The 20,651-nt window shown below is 42.6% G+C and overlaps 1 pseudogene; it reads left to right on the plus strand.

The window, feature by feature from the left end:
- The first annotated feature begins 9,552 nt into the window (after positions 1-9,552).
- Positions 9,553-11,053, plus strand: LOC103108480 (secretory carrier-associated membrane protein 1-like; annotated as a pseudogene).
- Positions 11,054-20,651: the final 9,598 nt, after the last annotated feature.

Consider the following 20,651-nt stretch of genomic DNA (forward strand, 5'->3'; position numbering starts at 1 on the left):
ACCTAAAGGCTGGAATAGTGCATATGAAGTGTTGGAGGGGGTTGTCACTGCAGACTATTGTGTACTTTTGCTTTCAGGTATATATTTTGCCCTAGTTTATAAATACGGCGGCACATATGCTCTATCTCACGGCATCTGGTCTCTATCTAGGTTTTGGGACTTTGTTAGGAAGTGAACTGCCTGGAATGGAATTGGACATTACCGTAACTACATAGACACAGTTTGGTTGTATGCTTGCTTTTATATTTGAATGAATATGGTTACAGTGTATGTTATCAGGTTGTTTTTCTTGCTGCTACTTATGACTGAGAACTCCCTGTGTTGAGAAACATGAATTTCCTTCATCTTTATTTAATGGCTGAGTGGAAGTCCACCACTGGTGGGGCTAGTCTCCCAGCTCAGGTGTGTGAGTCATTCTCCCACACTTAAAGCTACTGGTCAAACTGCACATGGGCACTCTGTTACTAATATGCAACTCAATTGTCCTCTAAGGAGCATCTCAGAAAACCCTTTCTTGGGTGCAGAAGGGATGAAATAAAAGGGAAACATCTGTCCACTAGTTCTAATTAACTCACAGCTATCAGTGTAAGTTCAGGGTATGCATGTGAGTGTTGGATGGACTTAGCCAGCATCCCAAGTCATGGGATCAGAGTAGCCCTGGGGAAGAAGGAGCAGGTCCACTGGCAGACTCTCCAGTGGTACCTGTATAGAACTGGCAGGGACCCATGTGGAACTGTCACAGCATAAGTGGCTGGAGTAAGAGGTGGAAGCAAGGGAGTTGGGCGGTAGCACAGCGATTTAAGCGCACATGGTGCAAAGCACAAGGACTGGCGGAAGGATCCTGGTTTGAGCCCCCAGCTCCCCACCTGCAGGGGAGTCGCTTCATAGGCAGTGAAGCAGGTCTGCAGGTGTCTGTCTTTCTCTCCCCTTCTCTGTCTTCCCCTCCTCTCTCCATTTCTCTCTGTCCTATCCAACAACATGAATAACAACAACAATAATTACTACAACAATAAAGCAGCAAGGGCAACAAAAGGGAATAAATAAATAAATATTAAAAAAAAAGAAATTGAGGGAGTCGGGTGGTAGTTAAGCGCACCTGGAGCAAAGCGCAAGGACCAGCATATGGACCCCGGTTCAAGCCCCGGCTCCCCACTTGCAGGAGAGTCGCTTCACAGGCAGTGAAGCAGGTCTGCAGATGTCTGTCTTTCTCTCTCCCTGTCTTCCCCTCCGCTCTCCATTTCTCTCTGTCCTATCCAGCAACAATGACGACGTCAATAACCACAACAATGTTACACAACAAAGGCCACAAAAGGGAAAATAAATAAATAAATATTTAAAAAAAGAAGTGGAAGCAAATAAAATAAATAAATAAAGGCACACGCAGAAGATGACAATTTGAGGAGAGAGGAATTCGACTTAGATCACATCAATGGCTTTTCAAACAACAGTTTGTATATGGGTTTAATTAATAAGTAAGATTTAAATTAAAATGTTGCAAACATTTGTTAAACCCTAGTGTATTCCAAATCTGTCACTAGGTTCTTTTATAGGTCTTCTATCAAAACACTCATTAATATATATTAAACACAGATAGATTTACTACTTCCCAAAGAACTGAGATTTTGCATGGTGGTTATTGTGGCTGGGTCACAGTTTTGGGTGCACTTTGGAACTATACCCCTGTAATCTTAGATTTCAACAAAAAAATAATACCTGATTTAAAAAAAAAGAAGTGAAAGCAAAATTTGAGGGAGTGATCTAAGAAATTATCCATCACGCCAGTCAACTCTTCTCTCGTTCCTTCCCTCATTTTTTTCTGGGGTTTTATTCCCTAAATAACCTTTCAATACTTTGAACACAGCCTCTGACTCTGATTCCCAGAGGACTCGTGATAAGACAATGTCCTGGAGACTGGTCAGCAGTTCCATTTAATTGCTGTGGAAATGATATTCATTAAATTGAACATGGAGTTGCCTTAGGACAGAAGCAGAAATAAAAATAAAATGGCTGACCAAAGAATTTCAATTTCCAAGTCCAAGATATATCTAAATCCAGAGAGCCTGTATCCCAGTTGTTTTCTTTACATTGTTTTGAAGCTTTTCAAGAGTGAAAAATTCTATTGATGTGTAACTTCCAGAAAAGGGCATAAATGATAACATACATTACATACATAAGTTACATGTTGGGTTATTGGAATCATGAAACGAACCCACCAACCTGTCCTGGAGCCCCACGCCTCCAGAGCCCCGCCCCACTAGGGAAAGAGAGAAACAGGCTGGGGGGTGATCCACCTGCCAACACCCATGCCCAGCAGAGAAGCAATTACAGAAGCCAGAACTCCCACCTTCTGCACCCTCAAAATGATTTTTATCCATACACCCAGTGGGGGAGAAGTGATAGTGGGGAGATAACCAGAGGGCTCTGAACTCCGACTCCATTAGGAACAGAAGAGGAAAAAAAAAAAAGGAATAGGTGTAGGTGTGACTTGGAATGGAAGAGAAGATGGGACCATAGGAAAAAAAAAAAGGGCAAATATGTAAAAATATAAACAGATAGTTATAGAAATAATAGTTAACTCACATCTGCTACCTTGGAAGAACTACTGTAAGTTTACAATGGAGGGAATGGGGTCCAAGACTGGTGAGAACGGTGCATAACTGTACTCCTGTTGTTTTGTAATTTTGCAAATCAATATTAAATCACTAATAAGTAAAAGAAAAGTCATAGCATGTTTTCTTTTCTTTTTTCCATGTTTTTTTTTATTGTTGTAGTTATTGTTGTTGTTGTCATTGTTGGATAGGACAGAGAGAAATGGAGAGAGGAGGGGAAGACAGAGAAGGGGAAAGACAGACACCTGCAGACCTGCTTCACCACTTGTGAAGTGACTCCCTCCCCTGCAGGTGGGGAGCTGGGGCTCGAACCGGGATCATGTTTTTCTTTTCTACGACATATTTTTCTATGCAAAAATGCCTCATGACTTTTCCAAAAATCCAATGTTTCCACAAAGTGGAATTTGAATTTACTTTCTCTCTTATAGAATGTATTCTGGGGTACTTATCAGAAATAGAAGCATGTATACTGACATCAGTCATTGTGATAGTTGCCTATTTATATAGAACTCATCTGCTTCTGGTGTGAAGTGGCCCAGTCCCTAAATCTACTGGGAGTGTGTGATAAACTATGATGCCTTCTGGCTGGGACAGGGTTTGACACAGTGAATGTTCTAGAACCTTCAGCAAGTGAGCTCAACAGACAAAGTTGAATGTGGGCTGAGAAAAATCTGGAGAAGGGGGCCGGGCGGTGGTGCACCGGGCTAAGTGCACATAGTAAGGAAATCTGGGGAAGTTTACTGAAAGACCCCCCCCCCCCATCGGATCACTGTGCTTGTATTTACATTTGGAAGTGTCACAAAGTTGAAACATCTACCACTGGGAAGATGTTCTTTGTTTTACAGGCAGGAAGCCCAGGCAAATTTCACTTGAGTTGATTAGATATAGGAACATGTCTTTTAGAAAAACATTTACTTATTACTTTTTAATTTTATAGTACAGAGAGAAACAGAGAGGGAAGATAGAGAAGGAGTGAGAGAGAGAAAAAAAGAGAGAGAAATATTTGTAACATTGCTCCATTGCTCATGACGCTTCCCCGGAGTAAGTGGGGCCTGGGGGCTTGAACCCAGGTCCTTGTAGTCTCTACTGGGTATGCTGCTACCCAGCCCATAGGGAACATGTCTTTATGCTATCAAAGCTGAGTTCGAGAAATGCTTCGTAATTTCCTTTTTAAAAGCAGATGTGACAAGAATTAGATATATAGTATTTGTAAAATATGAAATAAACCATTAGACATGGTCAGTTATAACCTAACATCTAGTGATGACTATTCTTAATTTTTAGCATAATTCTTCCATTTTCTGAAACAAATATCCTTGCTAGATGTGTTATAAAAATGTGATTGTCCGGGGTTCTGACGCCTGTGCCACTAGGGAAAGAGAGAGGCAGGCTGGGAGTATGGATTCACCTGCCAACGCCCATGTTCAGCAGGGAAGCAATTACAGAAGCCAGACCTTCACCTTCTGCATCCCACGACGACCCTGGGTCCATGCTTCCAAGGGATAAAGAATAGGAAAGCTATCAGGGGAGGGGATGGGATACGGAGTTCTGATGGTGGGAATTGTGTGGAGTTATACCCCTTATCCTATGGTTTTGTCAATATTTCCATTTTATAAATTTTTTAAAAAAGAAAATAAAAACAAGAGTTAAGGGAAATTTGCACAGTTCTTTCCCTGATAGACTAGTTTGGGGGCAAAATAAATATCTTTATTCTTAGGAATAAAAAAATGCTATTGTATGGAGGTACAATTTAATGCCTTGGCTTTGCCATTTCGTGTATCTTGAACCCTTATCTGCTAGAACCTGACTTACTTCTATTTATTTATTTATTTATTTATTTATTTATTTATTTATTTTGCCTCCAGGGTTATTTCTGGAGCTTCGTGCCAGCACTATGAATCCACTGCTCTTGGAAAACATTTTCCCCATTGTTTTTATAGGATAAGACAGAGAGACATTGAGAGAGGACGGGTAGGGGAAGGTAGGGAGGAGGAGAAAAAATTAAAAATTAAAAAGGAACCTGCAGATCTGCTTCACTGCCGGTAAAGCAACCCCCCTTGGGGAGCCAGGGGCTCAAACAGGGATCCTTTTGAGGGTCCTAGCACTTTGTACTAAGTGCGTTTAACCTGGTGTGTAATTGCCCGACCCCCTTTAAAGAGCTTTTTGTTTGTTTTTGCTTTTTTTTTTTTTTTTTTTTTTGCCTCCACGGTTATTGCTGGGGCTCGGGGCCTGCACTACAAGAATCCACTGCTCCTGGAGGCCATTTTTTCCCTTTTGTTGCCCCTGTTGTTGATCGGTGTTGTAGTTACTATTGTTACTGTCGTTGTTGTTGGATGGAACAGAGAGAAACTGAGACAGGAGGGGAAGACAGAGAGGGGGAGAGAAAGAGAGACACCTGCAGGCCTGCTTCACCGATTCTGAAGTGAGTCTCCTGCAGCCCAGCCCCTGCTTTTGGTTTTTACGGAAGGGGTGTGCCTATGGTTTCTAGTGAGACTGGGGTTTGGACCTGAAGCTCTTCTGTCTCAGGCACGAAGGCCTTTGTGCAGAGGCACTACCGCTAGGTAAGCAGTCTGACTTAATTTTTTTTTCTGAAATGAAAAATTCCGTTTTCCCTGCTTCTGTTCAGAATTTGGCATTGCAGGAGCTTCTTACACATCCTTTCAGATATTCTGTATTCATACAGGCATGAAATATATATCTTTTGGATACGCTGAGCTCTTCTTAAAATAATACGTGGAATTAATTTGTAAGTATTGCTTACTTTTGTCTACTTAACATCTCCACTCAATCGTCAGATAATCACTGCCTTTGGGCTCCGTGCAGGCACTGGAAACACACACACACGTTGCCAGACTATGGCAACAAACCAATCACTCATCTTTCCAGTGCTTAGGAAAGCTGTGGCCTCATACATGGCCTCATACACGGCAATGCCACTTGGTTGTGAGAAATGATGAAATCTGTCCTTTTGGTGTGTCTTGGATGGAACTTGATGAAATCTTGAGAGGAGAGATGATCCAGAAGAAGGACAGTCACCAGATGGCCTTGCTCATAGATGGAACTCAAGACACAAGGAAAAAGAGATAAAACAGATGTGTTTACACTACAGACGGGCTATTGCAGCAGAGCCAAAGACTCTAACAGGAAGAGTGAGAAAAGTCTGAAAGGATGTTGAGGACCCAGTACACAATGTGGTGAGCAGATCCTCTCACAAGAAATGAGAAACTGTACTCAGGTGAAGATGACTGTGTTTTTGTTTTACTGATACAGACAGGAAGTCAGGCAGGGAGGCAGACGGCGAAGGAGACAAGGCGACCACGGAGTCAACACTTCCTTCAGTGTCATGGAGGCCGGACTCACACAGGTGAAGCAGTGCACTGCCCAAATGAGCTATCTCACTGGTCTAGGATAGCTTATTTTCCCTCTAGTAAAGTCATTGGGGGGAAAGCAGATAGTGACGACTCCATCGTTAGACCGTACCTGGCATTTCCTCCAGGAGCACTTTCTGCTAGGCTCTAATTGATTGGCCCTGTTCTCTCCTTCTCCCTGACTCTGTTAGCCCAGATGACCAAGGAAGTGGCAATTAACTCTGCAGATGAACTGATTACCCTCTACCTGTGCTCTGGACACATCATCTTTAGAGAACTGATTATTATTACATCTACTAAGTGTTGCACTGAGGCTTTGCACTGTTGCAGTTTGGGAAACTCAGTAGATTCGGGCTGGCAATGAAGCTTTTTAAAATTTATTTATAAAAAGGAAACATTGGGAGTTGGGTGGTAGCACAACAGGTTAAGCACAGGTGGTGCAAAGCGCAATGACCAGCATAAGGATCCCAGTTCAAGCCCCCAGCTCCCCACCTGCTGGGGAGTTGCCTCACAGGCCGTGAAGCAGGTCTGCAGGTGTCTATCTTTCTCTCCCACTCTCTGTCTTTCCCTCCTCTCTCCATTTCTCTCTGTCCTATCCAACAATGATGACAATAATAGCAACAAAAGGGAGTAAATAAATATTTTTTAAAAAAGGAAACATTGACAAAACCACAAGATAAGATGGGTACAACTCCACACAATTCCCACTACCAGAACTTCATATCTCATCCCCTCCTATTGTTTCCTATTCTTTATCCCTCTAGGAGTATGGACCCAAAGTCATTGTGGGATGCAGAAGGTGGAAGGTCTGGCTTCTGTAATTGCTTCCCTGCTGAATATGAGCGTTGACAGGTCGATCCATATTCCCAGCCTGTCTCTCTCTTTCCCTAGTGGGGAAGGGCTCTGGGGAAGTGGAGCTCCAGGACACATTAGTGGGGTTGTCTGTCCAGGGAAGTCTGGCCGCCATCCTGCTAGCATCTGGAACCTGGTGGCTCCAGAAGCGATGATGCTTTTAATGAGCAGGGTGGGCTGCAGGTTTAACTCACAAGTTCCTGGGACTGGTCCCTGAGCCTCAGCTCACACCACGGCCAACAAGTACTTGTGTCACCATCCCTTCTTTTCTGGTCTTTAGAATGGGAACCAACATTCCAGTTACTATTTCAAAATGTGCTTGATGAGTGATCTCAATAGGGCCTATTAATTTATACTAAGCCCTTGACAGGGATAGGAAGTGATGCACCAGGTTGAGTGCACATATTACCATGCACGGGGACCCAGGTTCAAGCCTCCAGTCACCCACCACCTGCAGTGACGTGGGACTGGTGGGTTTCATGAGGTATAAATTAGTGCTAAAAATCAGGCTATCTATCTATCTATTTATCTATCTATCTATCTATCTATCTGTGTGTCTATCTATATCAACTTTATATATTTTACTATGGCATATTACTCAGCAATTAAAAAGGAACTGTTAATATATACAACAGTATGGGTGAATCTCAGAATAATTGTGGTACATGAAAGAAGCTAGACTAAAAAATTATTACTTTTGAAAGAATTTATTATCTTTATTGGATAGAGACAGTTAGAAATCAAGAGGGAAGAGGGTGATAGAGGTAAAGAGAGAGACAGAGAGACCCCTGCAGCCCTGCTTCACCACTCGAAAAGCTTTCCCCCTGCAGGTGGGGACCTGGGGCTCAAAGCCAGGTCCTTGAGCCCTGTGACACATGCGCTCACCCAGGCGCGCCACCACCTGGCCCCAGATTAAAAAATCATATGGTAAGAGGGGGTTCACAGCATAATAGTTACACAAAGAAACTCTCATGTCTGAGGCTCCAAGGTCCCAGGTTCAATCCCCTGCATCAGCATAAGCCAGAGCTGAGCAGTATTCTGGGGGAAAAAAATTGTATGCCATGTAATTCTATTTCTACCCCATGATGTCTAGCATCTGTCACATCTGTAGCTCACACAGATCATATGGTATGCTGTAAAATGCAAACTCTGCTCAAGTGTCAGTGTAGTTGTTAATGACAGAAATGCTTGTCATCTTGACTGGGGTGATGTCTACATATGTGAAATTTTCTCATGGTGGAATAAAAAATGACATCAGATGAGGCTAAAATTGAAAATTCCAGGATTACTGAACCAAAAGAACAGAATATAGGAAGCATATGGGAATGCAGGAGGAGCTGGGCCTTAGCTTACCCAGCCCAGCCAGGAGGTGTCTTTGGTGTTGGTGTCCCTGGGATGGCAGAGGGAGGGTTGGGATACTCCTATCTGGAGAAGGGTCACTTGTAAAAGAAGAGCCTACGAAGTAGGGATATTAAAATTCATGATGGCTGGACCAGGCTCCTCCAGGTCACCCATAAATCCTAACCCTACCTCTTCCTCCTGGTATTTGTAAAGGCCTGGCAGACTTAAAGTCTGTTGGGTAGTATGCCAGCTCCCCCTGGCTTCTGTGGTCTATTTACATAAATCACTTTTACATTTATGTAAAGCACCACACTCCCTCCAGGGCATTGGTGGTTCAGTGGTAGAATTCTCACCTGCTCCGCCCCCTCTCCTTGTCACACCCTGATCTTCCACCAGTCACTTTTCGCTCCACCCTCTCTATGTCACATCCTGTTTCCACCCTACTTGGAGAGTATAAAAACAGCTGCTCTTCTGATTAAAGACACTTGGAAATTGCTTTCCGGCTCCGAGGGTTCCAGAGTGTATCTCCTGCGAAGTTAGTGTGGCACGAGTTCCTGATCCCTCTCCCACGCAGCAGCCTAGATCGGCTCCAGTTGAGTTCTCTCCAACCCAGAGAGCATTAGCTCGGGAAGAAGCACCCTCAGGCTATCCCAGCAAAAGTCAGCTTCTGGTGTTTGAAAAAGTCCTGACAGCTGAACATGAGCATTGACAGGGGTCCATACTCCCACAGGGGTAAAGAGTAAGAAAGCTATCAGGGGAGGGGTTGGTTTACGGAGGTCTGGTGGTAGGAATTGTGCAAAGCTGTACCCCTCTTATCCTATGGTTTTATCAAAGTTTCCTTTTTATAAATAAAAAAATTTTTTTTAAGTCCTGACAGCCTTTGACCTTTATGACCTCTGCCTCTCTCTCAGTCTTTATATGTATAATTGTGAATCATTTTTCTTACCTTTTTTTTTTAATCTACAAAAGGGAAATCTTACAGCACACGGGGTCCAGGAGCTTTTTGGCATTAGCCAATTCTGAGTCTGGCACGCCAGAAATAAAAACTCTGTTTTCCAGTAACCCCTAGGTGTCATGACTTTGTTTACCAATTCCCAGTAAGACACCTGCAGTACGGTATGATCTGCTGTGCTGTCAACCACACAGGGGGAGAAAAATTCAAGAAGCCATGTCCAAGGGGATTTTACTGTGGAAGGAACCAACTGGAATTTGTTATCAGTGTATGTTTTCATTTTTCCTGGGTAAATGTTGAATACAGAAGGGATGATGATAGTTTTTCAAAGTGTTTCTGTTACTTCATATGAGATAGCTTTTCACATGAAAGAGAGAGAGAGAGAGAAAGAGAGGAGACAGTTGGCTGGATGACACTGCGCATCACAGACATGTCAGATTTTGACAGCAACCCCTTTGCCAACCCAGACCTCAACAACCCCTTCAAGGACCTGTCATACAGGTGACAAGAAATGTTCCACCTGGACTTGACAAATACAATCCTTTCTCAGACTCCAGAACACCTCCACCGTGCAACATGAAAATGCCCAATGTAGCCAGTACACAGCCCGCAATAATGAAACCAACAGAGGAACACCCCGCTTACACACAGATTGCTAAAGAACATGCCTTAGCCCAAGCTGAACTTCTTCTTTTTTTATTTTTTTATTGTTGTAGTTATTATTGTTGTTGTTATTGTTGTTGTTGTTTGATAGGACAGAAAGAAATGGAGAGAGAAAGACAGAGGAAGTGACTCCCCTACAGGTGGGGAGCTGGGGGCTCAAACCCGGATCCTTACGCCGGTCCTTGAGCTTTGCACCAAGGGCGCTTAACCCGCTGTGCTACCGCCCAACTCCCCAAGCTGAAGTTCTTAAGCTCCAGGAAGAACTAGAAAGAAAAGCAGCAAAATTAGATCGTCGAGAACGAGAAATGCAAAAACCTCAGTCAACATGGAAGGGAAAATAATTGGCCACCTCTACCAGACAATCTTCCTGTGGGACCTTGCTTCTACCAGGACTTTTCTGTAGACATTCCTGCAGAATTCCAAAAGCCAGTGAAGATTATGTATTACTTAGGGATGGTCCATGCTGTAACACTGTTTCTGATCATCTTCGGCTGCTTGTGTTGATCCTACAAGAGGGGCTGATTTTGGATTGAGTGTCCTGTGGTTCTTGCTTTTTACTCCTTGCTCATTTGTCTGTTGGTACAGAACACTGTACGGAGCGTTCAGGAGTGACAGTTCATTCAGATTCTTTGTTTTCTTCTTTGTTTGTATCTGTTAATTTGCTGTATACGTGCTCCAGGCTGCAGGATTTCATAACTGGGGCAACTGTAGTTGAATTTCATCCCTTACTGGTCTTAACAAAAGTATTCCTGTTGGCATCATGATGATAATCATAGCAGCACTTTTCACAGCATCGGCAGTCATCTCACTAATTATGTTCAAAAAGGTGCACGGACTATATTGCACAACAGGAGAAGGCCCAGCAAGACTTTGTAGCAGGTGTGATGTGCAACAAGACTGCAGACTGCAGCAGCAAATGCAACTTCAACTGCAGCCACCAGCGCAACTCAGAATGCTTTTTTAAATTTATATTTATTTATTTATTCTCTTTTGTTGCCCTTGTTGTTGTAGTAGTTATTATTGATGTCGTTGTTGTTGGATAGGACAGAGAGAAATGGAGAGAAGAGGCAAGGACAGAGAGGGAGAGAGAAAGAGAGACACCTGCAGACCTGCTTCACCACCTGTGAAGCGACTCCCCTGCAGGTGGGGAGCCGGGGGCTGGAACTGGGATCCGTAAGCCGGTCCTTGTGCTTTGTGCCACGTGCGCTTAACCCACTGCGCCACTGCCCGAGTCCCCTCAGAATGCTTTTAAGGGTAACCAGATTTAGAGAATCTTCCGACAATACACGGGTACCTTCTGACTGTACTTTTATCTCCAGTTACTGTATTCCACGAATATTTTCCTGTTCAAAACACACAGTACACACAGCATGTATAGTTCCTACTCACTTGTGCATGGGCTAAAACCAGAAAAACTTCCTTGTGTGATTATTTACATAAAATTTTCTTAATATGTCAGTGCCCCTTGTAGAAAAGCAAAATTACACATTAAATAAATATTCTCCATATTTCTGGGGGGATGAATGCTTAGCAGACTATTTCAGTGGTGAGACACCGATAGTAACATGGTACATCCAATTAAAAACTCTTCTCGTATCAGCAGCAGTATTCGCTCAAGACCCGCACACTAAGATTACACAGAGGAGCAATGAACATATGCTTCCTTCTTCCCCCTTCTTATATTGGAAGAAATAGGCCATCAGAGAGAGACTTACAGGATACGGCTTGCTTTGTAGCAGTTCAGTCACCGACAAAGAAGAGCCTGTGTGCATTTCATACTAGATAACGTAATTTTTATCCTTTTATTTTAGAGTAGTTGCTATTTTGATATCAGACTCTGATCCTGCATGGGTAGCACATTTCTCAAATCAAAAATAGTATTTTGGGTTCTGCACTGCTCAGAGTTGGAGCACTGGGATATTCCTACCACCTAGAAATGGTTTTCTGTAGTAGCTTATTTTAAATTAAAAAAATTATTTGTCTGTAGTATGAATATGTAATATATAACATGCAGTGCATTATCCAAAAGAAAAAGGTAGTTAGTTGATGGAATAGAATGTAGTGATGATACTTTTATTTTTTAAATTTTCAATATTCATGTCATAGCAAAATATTACTGTATGGAAACTTTGGTATATTCTTGTGGCCACCTTTTTGAATTGAGCTGAGACTGTGTTTGGTAGCTCTTTTTTTGGGATGTGTGTTTGTACTTTTTAAGAGAGGTATTATTAAAGTCTAGTCTAACTGTCCGAAAAAGAACATACAGTATTTAAAGATATTTTTTTTTCAGCCTCTCATCCTCAGTGTCATTAAAAATAAAAAAAAGACCCTGGCATATCACATTCATGTAAGTCTCTAATGGACATCAGTCATTCAGTTTCTGAGATAGACTGGAATATATATCAAACATTTTGTTCAATAGAAAAATCAGACATTTAACTTGTACCAACTAAGAAAATGAAATACATAATTATTCATATGATTACATTAAAATTTAATTCATTGCACAGCTTATTCAAATTTAAAACTTTGAATCAATTTTAATACAACTAAGCCAGTCAAAAACATTTGTAAAGTTATGCTACTACTGTATTCTGAAAATCAGTTAATTTAAGCTTGCAGAATAGTAGTGATTTATTCAGCTTGATTTTAAGTATGGGTAACTTTTGGATCACATTATTTGAAAATGCAAATCCCTTAGAAATCAGGTGTACATAATTGGCTGAGTCATTTTCATTCTTCTCATGTGGGTGTGGAATGGTGATTTCTCATAATTTATCAAAGATGCTTTGTGTGAGGTTAGTAATGAGGGTCCATCCAAATAATGCTTACATTTGATTGATTTGGAATTTATTTAATAATATACTTGGAAGATAATTACTTTTATTCTAGTGAAAAAAAGGATTCAAATTATGAATTCAAACTTTTAATATTTATTTAAAAAATTTTTATATTTATTTTCCCGCTTGTTGCCCTTGTTGCTTCTTATTGTTGTTGTAGATATTATTGTTGTTGTTACTGATGTCGTCGTTGCTAGATAGGACAGAGAGAAATGGAGAGAGGAGGGGAAGACAGAGACGGGGATAGAAAGACACCTGCAGACCTGCTTCACCGCCTGTGAAGGGAGGCTCCTGCAGGTGGGGAGCTGGGTCTCGAACAGGGATCTTTCCGCTGGTCCTTGGCGCTTTGCACCACGTGCGCTTAACCCGCTGCGCTACTGCCAGACTCCCAAACTCTTAATATTTCTGATCACTAATAATCATCTCTATCTACTTCTCAACCCAACTAAGCCAGCTCACGTTTTTCAGTTTACAGCCTTGTTGAAAATACATTCTATCAGTTCCTCTTCTTCTTCTCCTTCTTCTCCTTCTTCTCCTCCTCCTCCTCCTCCTCCTCCTCCTCCTCCTCCTCCTCCTCCTCCTCCTCCTCCTCCTCCTCCTCCTCCTCCTTCTTCTTCTAACGTTTGCCCTTCTTCCGTAGCCAGTCAACAGCGTCAGGTTGAGCCTGATGTAGAGTTTCAAGACCTCCTTTGAATCTGGAGAGGTGGCAGTCGTTGACTATGTGGGTCATAGTCTGTCTGTAGCCGCAGGGGCAGTTCGGGTCGTCTCTGGCTCCCCAGCGGTGGAACATAGCGGCGCACCGCTATGTGAAGCATATCAGTATGCTTCACTAAATCTGAATTTTACAAATACTCAAAATATCAATCACAGAATACAACAAGAACTCTTATCTTTGCTTTCTCAAGTCTATCTTGGTGTTCTTTACACAAGATAATATCAGAGTGACTTAATAAATAATGAAGATTTTCTTCAGAATAAGCATTTCTAAAAGTAGCATTGTGAAACAGCAAAGAGTAATTTCCACCAGTGATGCTTTTTTTTGTATGTGAGTGGGGAAAATTCAGCTTTCTAGCATGATAACAAGCTTATGAGAGAAAACTGCATTACAAAAGTATGCGTTAAAATAGCTGCAGTGTTTAACAATTTCATTACCTATAGGGATCTGTAACTCCTTACACTCTTTTAGCAGTAATCAGTAAGTAACATTTTCACTCGGCAAGAGATCTGGCATTGACGTCTTGACTTAACGCTAAGATTTCCCAGCAGGGAGTTGGGCGGTAGCCCAGCAGGTTAAGCGCATGTGGCGCAAAGTGCAAGGACCGGCATAAGGATCCCCGTTAGACCGGTTCGAGCCCCCAGCTCCCCACCTGCAGGAGAGTCCCTTCACAGGCGGTGAAGCAGGTCTGCAGGTGTCTATCTTTCTCTCCCCCTCTCTGTCTTCCCCTCCTCTCTCCATTTCTCTCTGTCCTATCCAACAACAACGACAACAATAATAACTACAACAACAACAACAAAAACAAGGGCAACAAAACAGAATAAGTAAATAATAAAAAAAAAAGATTTCCTAGCATCACAGTTTTGGGGTGGTCTTTCACGTTCTAATACCCACACCATATTTTAGTTTGCAATATTTAATTGTAGCTATTTCATTTCAAACTAAAGTTTGAACACTGGAAATTGTTTAGTGATGTGTGATTTGGAACTTGGATTATTTATCTAGAGAAACTTGTCTATTTTGTCAGCAGCATTATGCTGTCATCCTGATGATTGTCTTGGTTCTCTGTTAACGCCTTTCATCTGTCTTCCAGATGTTGCATGTTTTCAGTGGTTTGGAAGTTTTATATATTTATTGTATTGGCATGGACTGTCATAAAATAAAATGCTGTTTACTGGAGAAAAGAGAGAGAGACAGAGAGAGGAGACTCCAGTGGTATATGCAGCACTGGGCTTCAGACGCAGAGTTGTCTTTTCTCCACATTTGACAGGAGACTCCCTGAGACTGTTGTTGTGCTCAGTCCTGCCGTTCCCTGGCTTCCTTCTTGACTTCTCTCTGGTGTGTCAGGCCACTGCTAGCCTTCCCATCTTGATAGGTGAGGCTCACCAGCCTCTCCTCTCTTTCCTAAATCACTCTCTCATTTCTCCTCAAGACTGGAGTCCCAGGCCTTTCTCTCAGGCCAGCTTGTGGTTCCTTCTGGCCCTTCCAAGCTCTCTTCTAGAGACCCTTCCCCTCTGCCCACCCTCTTGTTGGGTTTCCTCCATCAAGGGTGTGGCTGTTCCATATGGAAACCCTACTTGCCCTCAGGCAGGTATCTGCATTTGCCTGGCTTGTGTTTCTACAGGGGTGGAGAGGTAGGCATGGAGGGGCAGCTGTGGGAAGCCCAGGTGCAGTCCCTGGAAATGCTCTCTCCTCCCTCCCCTGAGGCCACAGAGGCCCTCCATCTGCTAGAAACAGAGATCCTCTGACAACTCCCCTGGCCTCTAATTGTAACCATGTTTTCTGGACTGGAGGCCAATTGTCGGATTCCCTCAAGCCCAGTCTGTCTACTTCAGCTATTTAACAAATGAGGAGACTTAACCCCAAACCTTTCTGGCTAAAGGGCAAGGGATAATGACTGCGAAGTTTCCCTCTGACCTTGTCCCTTTCCTCCCTGGTTGGAGACCTGCAGGAGGCTCCAGCTAGCACACTGGGTGCATGAGACTTAGCTCCTGGGCAGACATTCTGCCCCTCCCACTGGGTGGATGAATTACAAAGCAAAAACCCTGGAGGGGCGACAGATTTAGTGCAAGTGGCATTTCCACCTACTCACTGCCTGGAGGTGGCCTTTGTGCCTGGAACAAACAGCAAAATCCAGGAGTTTAAGCTGGACTGAAGTTCAGTTTGTTTGTCCCTCCAGGCTCCGAGTAGACATCTTTGGCTGGAAGCATTAGGCAAAGGTCTGAAGCTCAGAGGAGAGGTATGAGGAGTCTGTGTAGGACTGGATAGCTGCAGATAGATGAAGTCTTCTGTTCTGCTGGGACCCAGGAACACTGTCAAGGTAGAGAGGGCAAACAGAGAAGCAGCTCCTAGGCTCCTTGAGATGTGAGGACTGGGCTGCAGGGGCAGACCAGGGACTCTGGAGCCACACACACACACACACACACACACACACACACACACACACACACACACACACACACACACACACGTCCCCAGCTCTGACCCCACCACACACTAGCTGTAAGCTCTATATATCAGACAGAAAAGGGACTGTGATGGCAGGAAGGCAGTGGGGCTCCAGGTGGAAGCTCTTTGGTCCCCATGTCATCAAAAGGGAGTGTGCTTAGGCTGAGTGGGGGTGCACCTGGTTGAACACACATGTTACAGTGCACAAGGGCCCAGGTTTGAGCCCAGTTCCCACCTGCAGGGGGAAAGCTTTGTGAGCGGTGAAGCAGGGCTGCAGGTGGCTCTCTGTCTTTCTTCTCTCTTTCCCCTTTCCTCTCAATTTTTAACTGTCTCTATCCAATAAGTAAAGATAATTAAGGGGGGCCGGCTGGTGGCACACCTGGTTGACACAAAGACCCAGGTTCAAGCCCCCAGTCCCCACCTACAGGGGGAAAGCTTCACAAGTGGTGAAGCAGGGCTGTAGGTGTCTCTCAGTCTCTCTCCCAATCAATCACCCCCTTCCCTCTCAATTTCTGGCTGTCTCTACCCAAAAATTAAATAAAGATAATAAACATTTTACTAAAAAAGATAATTAAAAATTAACAAGAAAAGACAGTGTGTTGTCTCATGAAGCTGCAGAAGTTGCCACACACCTAGTTATGCAGAGGATGAACTTTCCACACGACCAACCTTATACGGGGGACCGTATTTAGGAGCTGAGTGTATATGGATTCATCCTGTGAAGCCTCTACCTCGACCACAGTGCCAGTGGAGCTCTTTATAAAGGCCCCAGTCCTTGCCCAATGTAGAGACCTCACTCCCAGTTACTTTCCCTCTTATTCCTTCCGTCCTGAGGGAATATTCTGCTCCTAATAAACTTGTCCTGTCAGACCTCAATTCCAGGTTTTCTCTTCTTCTCTTCATCAAATTTGGTGACCGCCACCCATCCTGTGTGCAGGGATCAAAGTTCCTTCCCCTGCCAAGTGGGGCTGAGTCCTTACTTTGGAGTGTTTTCCTGAGAATCACATACGATGATAGAGAGCAGGGTTGAATCTGACTGTCCACAAAGCATAATCTAGCTTCCAGAAGTACGAGGGGAAGGCCACAGAGGAGCACGTCATGATCAATCCACCTGTTTACAATGACACTTGGACCCACAGGCTCATTATCATACGTCTCTCATTTGTACACATTTCTCAGTTTCTCACCCAAGAGAGTTCTGCTTCTTGTCTTCAGTAAAAAAAATTAAAAAATAAAAAGAAAAATAAATTTGTATTTTCTAAAATATTTGAGCTGGTGAGGAAGACAGCATATACTCATAACCATGCTTATTAGAATTCTTTTTTTATAAAAAATATTTATTTATTCCCTATTGTTGTCCTTGTTGTTTTATTGTTGTAGTTATTATTGATGTTGTTGTTGTCGGATAGGACAGAGAGAAATGGAGAGAGAAGGAGAGAAAGAGAGACACCTGCAGACCTGCTTCACCACCTGTGAAGCGACTCCCCTGCAGGTGGGGAGCCAGGGGCTGGAACCGGGATCCTCACACCAGTCCTTGTGCTTTGCGCCACGTGCACTTAACCCGCTGTGCTACCGCCTGACTCCCGCTTATTAGAATTCTGGATGTTATTAAATTAAAACAAGGGTGAAGGTATGCTATCACAGAAGGAACTTGGGTTTTCTTTTTTTTTTTTTTCAAACAGGCCAGAGGTTTTTAGATTCATGCTATAAATATTGCCTTCCCTGATGCTATCATTCCATCACTTAATAGCTAGCAAGCAGTCAGCTACCTTGTATAGTAACCGTGCCAGGCACTAAGAAATAAAAATGTATGTGGACATGGATATGATTAGGGAACTTCATGAATGTGTACCATCAAGAGAAAGATGGGCCCAGAATTACATACTGTAGAGGGAAGTAGTAGGGAGGCATCAGAAAATCCCCCAAGTGCCAAGAGGCCCAGAAAAATCTTCTAGCAGGAGCTGATACTCTAACTTAATATTTTTTTTTTTTGCCTCCAGGGTTATTACTGGGACTTGGTGCACACACTACGAATCCACTGCACCTTGAGCTCCCCCCTTTTTTTCCCTAATGTTGTTGTTGCTATTATTGTTGCTGCTGTCTTTGTTGTTGGATAGGACAGAGAGAAATCAAGAAAGGAGGGGAAAACAGAGGGGGAAGAGAAAGACAGATACCTGTAGACCTGTTTCACTGCTTGTGAAGTGACCTCCCTGCAGGTGGGGAGTTGGGGGCTTGAACTGGGATACTTGAAAGTGGTTAGGGTTGTTTAATAATGAGGAACCTAGTTAAAGGCGATCATGCTGAGGTGTCTGTAGAAGTACTTTAAGAAGATTCCCAGGGAACTTCTGGCTCTTTTGTGGAAAAAATCTGCAAAGTGATCTGGGTTGAAGCCATGGACTTGTGGTTAAAGCATGTGAGAAGTTTAGAAGGACCAGAGGCTACTCTCATGGAGTTTAAGACAGATGTCAAAGCAGCTATAAGTTGTTTCAAGGTCTAGAGTGTGGACATGACATTGTTCCTAAGTTATCAAGTTAAACCACATGAAATCACTGGAAAAAAAACCAGAACATTAGAAACTTTAGATGGCTGAATCTTCATGAACATTGCTGGAAATTTCTTGAAACTGTCTCTGAAGGGTGATTCAGGATAAAGAATCTTGCCTACAGATAGATTTTCTGCCCTAATGAAAAGACCAGTCAGTTTTCTCTTTTTACCTTTTTTTTTTTTGTAGTTACCTCATCTGACTGCTCATTTACTTTCAAAAAGCAAATAGCTTAAAAAAGTAGATCTTTTGGGGGCTGGGTGGTGGAGTACCTGGTTGAGCACACATGTTACAGTGTACAAGGTCCCATGTTCAAGCCCCCAGCCTCCACCTGCAGGGGGAAAGCCTTTCGACTGGTGAAGCAGTGTTTCACATGACTCTCCATCTCCCTCCCTCCCTATCTCCCCCTTCCATCTTGATTTCTGGCTGTCTCTATCCAAAAAATAAAGATAATTTAAAAAATTTAAATAAGAAAGTAGATCTGTTGGTTGGTTGTTAAAAAGTTTTCTTTAAACAGGCTGGGGGTTTCTATGGAGGAGATGGGACACAGAACTCTGCTGGTGGGATCTGTATGGGACTATATCCCTATTATCTTAGAATCTTGTAATCAATATTAAATCACTAGGAAAAAAATGAAACATAAAATAATAAAAATAAAAAAGTTTTCTCTACATATTTCTCTATATACCTTATATGGGTCAACAACTATGACTTCCTCTAACTCAACCAACTCATGTGACTGAAATCTCCAAGCTATACCACTCCTGAATTGAGAGTTAGAAATAGAATTTAAAAATCATTTCCTTAAAAAATATGTTATTACTTTCAAGTGGCAGCAAAATATATTCTTAGTTTCTGAGCCAATGCTAGCGTCCTTGTTAGACTGACTATCACATTTTGGTGGGCTATTGCACTGGTAGGAAGAAAAGCATTTTTATAGTCTACAAACTAGATGAAAACTATCCAAAACAATTATCATAATGTCCTTTAGATCTGACAGTTCCATAGACTGACGCAAGCAGCTTCTGTCTGCCAGGGCCTTTATAAATGGCATGGAAAATGCGAACCCCATAACTGGCGTCTATTAGCAAGATGAACATCCTGGGAACAGTATTTCATAGTCCCCACTGACTCCCAGTGGTATAATTATGGTTGAATTTTTCATGAACGCAAACATCATTGTCTTTGTCCACTGGGCTATGCTTTGTACTTGACAATTTCCAGCATGCCACTCAAGAAAACAGAAAAGGAGAGTCTTGTCCTCAGTGAATGGGAACAGTGAGGGTTTGCAGTGAGGGGGCCCAGGCCCCCTGTCATGTTTGAGGGAACTCTTGGTGGGGAAGGGCTGACTGATCAGGTCTCCCCCCTCTTGGTTCCTCTAACATCAGGTAGAGACTCAGCTACACCTCCCTAGCATAACTCTCGGGTTCTGGCAATAGAATAATCCCTTTTTCTTAGTTCTAACCATGATGTTTAAGTTGTTGTAAAAAAAAAAAATAAGTATAACATGCAGAAAAAGGTGACTGAATTTTGTTCTGCACACAACTTGCTCTTTCTCCAGTTTATTCTGTTGGGTAGTGTTCGATTTGCTGTTTGTTTTTTTGTTTTTCTTTCTTGAAATATTTGTCAGTGCAATCTTACTAAAAATGTAAGCTTAATTATGTCATTTGTGTTGTGAGGATTGCCTAGATGAGGAAAATTCTCAGCTATAGTTTCTCTGAATATGGGGTCTGTTCCCTTCACACTGTCCTCTTCCTCAGGAATTGCTGTCACTTTTATATTTAACCTTTTGATGGAATCTTCTATTCCATAGAGGTTTGCTTTATTCTTGCTAAACCTTTCCTCTCCATCATCACCTTTAAGTTGAAAGAGAGAGATAATTTCATCTTCTAGTTTAGATATTCTCTCCTCTGTCTGAGTGAGTCTACTTCCAGAGCCTGATTCTTGAGTTTGTACTGAGCTCAGTGTCCTTTGCACCCTGCAATTGTACCTGAAGTTTTTTCTTCATGCTTCTTAACTGCTTGCTGAATTCTGTTTGAAGTTCTTCTTTCTTATCTTCTGGTTGCTTAGAGAACTCTGCTTGGAGCTCTTCCTTTGAGTTTCCTAACTCCTTAATAAAATATTCTTTCAATTCTTGAGCATGCTTATCACTACTGTGCATAGACTCTTGGGAGACCTCATAATGAGTTTTCTATAGTCTTTCTCTGATAGTTCTTCTATGTCTAGAATCTAGAATTTCCTGGAGTCCTGCTGTTTCCTTTTTGTCTTCTTGAGTCATGTTCTGATTTTTGTTTTTGCTATTTCCCTGTTGTTTACACATT

Source organism: Erinaceus europaeus, chromosome 21 (assembly GCF_950295315.1).
Source record: "Erinaceus europaeus chromosome 21, mEriEur2.1, whole genome shotgun sequence".
In the NCBI taxonomy this organism is placed as follows: Eukaryota; Metazoa; Chordata; class Mammalia; order Eulipotyphla; family Erinaceidae; genus Erinaceus; species Erinaceus europaeus.